Raw genomic sequence first — 3,136 nt, 5'->3', positions numbered from 1 at the left:
AGAAATATCCATTTCTCTAAAAGTTATGATCCAAATTCGGATGATGGGGGGGTGCAGAAATCTAATAAACAAGTCTCAAGTACAGTCTCTCAAGGTTGTTGGACTTCACTTTGCTTTTCTCATGGGCAATTATATGTAGGATGTTAAAAGTCCCAAAAATCTTTTCATTTCTACATAGGACACACTCAAAACATTGTATATTTAAAAGTTCTAGATAATAAAACTGTGATTGATTGCCGGATTTGTTTCAATACATGTGTTTATACTGACATCATCTGATAGAATTTTTGTTAAATATTTTTATTAACTAGAGGGGTGCGCCCGCAGGGCTGGTTCTTCTCAAATTTATGCATTTTCAGGTTCAACGTGTTCCAAATACTTACTGACAAATAAAGGTAACTGCAAAGACAAAGAACTATCTGTTTTTGTTTTTAACAATTTAACAGTGAGAACACCAGAAAAAATGTTATTGACATTAATAGTTTGTACCTCAGCTAATTACTGTTGAGAACTGCATAATCCACGTTTCATTTTACTTAGAGATTTAAAAGGAATTTCATTATTTTCAATAACATGGGAAACATATATAAATTTGACATGGGCAATACTTTCTTATTTTGGGATTCACGGTCAAATGGCTGGGTGGAATTGCACGAAAAATTGCACAGATGTGTAGAATGATCCAGAGGTGTTGCTGGGCTTTGTATTTTTTCATAGCTCCCATGGTTACCGAGATAATCTACTATAATAATACTCTTGTGTTTCTGAATGAGAAAGGAAGGGGTGATGTGATACTTGGTAGTGGGATGATGAAAATTGTACGCTGAAAAAATAAATCAAACAGCATTTCAACTGTGTGAATATATGTGTGTGTATGTAAAAGGGGGTATGTGAATGTGTGTGTGCACAATGGAAGTGGGATGGGTAATCTTTGTTTGCTTAGCAATTGGGTTTATTTTTTGATTTGGTTGAATCTTGGTTGTTTTTTTGTTGGTCAGTTATTTTCAGCGTTTTGACAGAAAAAAAGTCATTCTAAAATTGTTTTTTAACATAAGCATACCCAATCAAGTCGAATGCTTACACAGAGCAGGTTTTACAACCACATCATCCAAATCGACTGGGTGAAATCGGGCTTAGTTGCTAGTTAACATATAAAGTTGGTATCTCAGCTACTAGGAGGTGAGGCCTGCATGGTCCATGATTCATGTTATTTAGAGATCTAAAAGGCATTCTTGAATTTCCTTAGGTTCTTTAAAATGGGCAACGCTGGGTATTTCTGCTAGTTATATATAGACATGAATTAGTTAAGATGGAGTTCCTTTTAATAGCCCAAGTTGTGACAGATCATTCCGGTTCTTTACGTTGAAAGTTTAACTCGCACTTCTTAAAGTTGCTGTCCTTGTGTCTATTATTTCTTCTGCTTCTTTGCGTCATCATCATCATCATCATCGTTAGGTCCATTCAATCAACTAATTGCCTTCAACAAAATTTCAGGCCTAATATATATGTAACACACTGACCTGGTCAATTTCCATTTATTATCTATATTTTCTCTTTTCCAAAATTTTAATTGCTTTTGTAACCTTTTCAATGGATGTTGACTGTCCATTATCTTGAGTTGATTTACCGCAAAAAAGAAAAAAAAAAAATCAGTTCATTATTATTTAGTTTCCGTTTCTGTTTACTGAATTAATTAACTCTCTCATACTTCTGCAGTCAACAATACATTCAGGGTATTCTGTAAGGACATTCAGCAAAAAATCAACCCCATTTTCACGGAATCCGTTTGTTTTTCTCCACCAGTTAAAAACGTTTATCTTGCACAACTCATCATCGGAATAATCACGTCGGGAGTTTTTAATTTGTTGATCAGTAACTCCTAGCTCTTTAGCGACTGGCAACCATCCGTCAAGAACTCGCAGTAGAATACGTCCGAGTAAATTCACATCCAGCTCCTTTATATTTGTTTGTATCTGAGTGTGGTCCTCTGCCTCTGTGTCTTCTGATTCGTTTCTATCTTTTTTCAAAGCCAGTACCACATGTTTTTTGAGGCATTCCTTTTCTAAAAATCCTAAAAGCTTATCAAAACTATCCGCGTCATTTTTCTCCATAAAAAAACGCATAATATTTGGAAAATTAACGTCTGTTTCTTTTAATTGAGGAAACTTGTCATTAATTAATTTTACATCAGGTTCGGATATGTTTTGTCTGAGAAAACATAAATTATTTTGTATTATATTTCTTGGTGACCGCATTGTATATGTGCATGTAATAAAACAGCGAAAAAGCAGGAAGTTAGAAAGTTGATTTTCGTTCTCTTACCTCTTGAATTAATGAAAACTTAGATTATAGAAATCATTAAAACTTTTTTTCTGGTTTCAAGTATTGATTCGGATGTATTTGAACGCATGAAAGAAAGGTTTTATATTTAAATTATGAATGTCGGTCGTCTTCTGACCAGTTGTTGTTCACTTGTTGCAAAAAACTTTTAGAAAAATATTTCTGTGTGATGACAACATTATCACCGGATGTTTCGTACCGGAAGTGGCTTTCTTTACATTTCCGAAGATAACAGAAACCCTTTTCTCTAGGGTTAGGGTTAGCCCTAACCCTAACCTCCCATATATATATATAAAAAAAAAAAAACACTTTCTTGAAATGTATCCGGTACCTATACCGAAGTTACGACACAAGGCGATCTTTCGTTTGTAGTAGCACGTTTCCGTCGATGATTTCCGTAAAAAACTTTTATCAATTTGGCGATCGACGGAAACGTGCTACTACAAACGAAAGATTGCCAATAATTTTTGTAAAAACAAAGTAAATAACACAAAATCACAAAGTAAGGATCGACTAGCTGGCGTGGATGCGCGGATGCGCGCACCGGGGCCACTGTTTTCAAGTAGTACCTATACGGGGTGCTTAATCCAGAATTCCACCAACGATGTCAATTATATTCGACTTTTCAATCCGTCTTACGGAGAAAAATTTAGTAGTCTTACTTTCTGTTTCTCTCTCTCTTTCGCTTCCGCTTTTTTTACTTCCTGTTTTCTTCTTCACTTCCGCCGATCGTCTCAAGATTTAGTCTCGAATTATTTTCCTGAAACTTTAATTTCCCATTCCTCATTGCTTCTAA

General features: G+C 35.0%; 1 long non-coding RNA gene across 1 annotated transcript; it reads right to left on the bottom strand.

Moving 5' to 3' along the window:
* Positions 1 to 1,006: 1,006 nt before the first annotated feature.
* Positions 1,007 to 2,680, bottom strand: LOC118764509. The gene is made up of 2 exons (XR_005000318.1): positions 2,323 to 2,680; positions 1,007 to 1,612 (listed from the first exon to the last, which is right to left on the bottom strand). It is a non-coding gene; the product is annotated as an uncharacterized LOC118764509 (long non-coding RNA).
* Positions 2,681 to 3,136: the final 456 nt, after the last annotated feature.

The sequence above is a fragment of the Octopus sinensis genome, linkage group LG8, assembly GCF_006345805.1.
Source record: "Octopus sinensis linkage group LG8, ASM634580v1, whole genome shotgun sequence".
In the NCBI taxonomy this organism is placed as follows: domain Eukaryota; kingdom Metazoa; phylum Mollusca; class Cephalopoda; order Octopoda; family Octopodidae; genus Octopus; species Octopus sinensis.
This window is presented reverse-complemented; position numbering and strand designations above follow the sequence as displayed.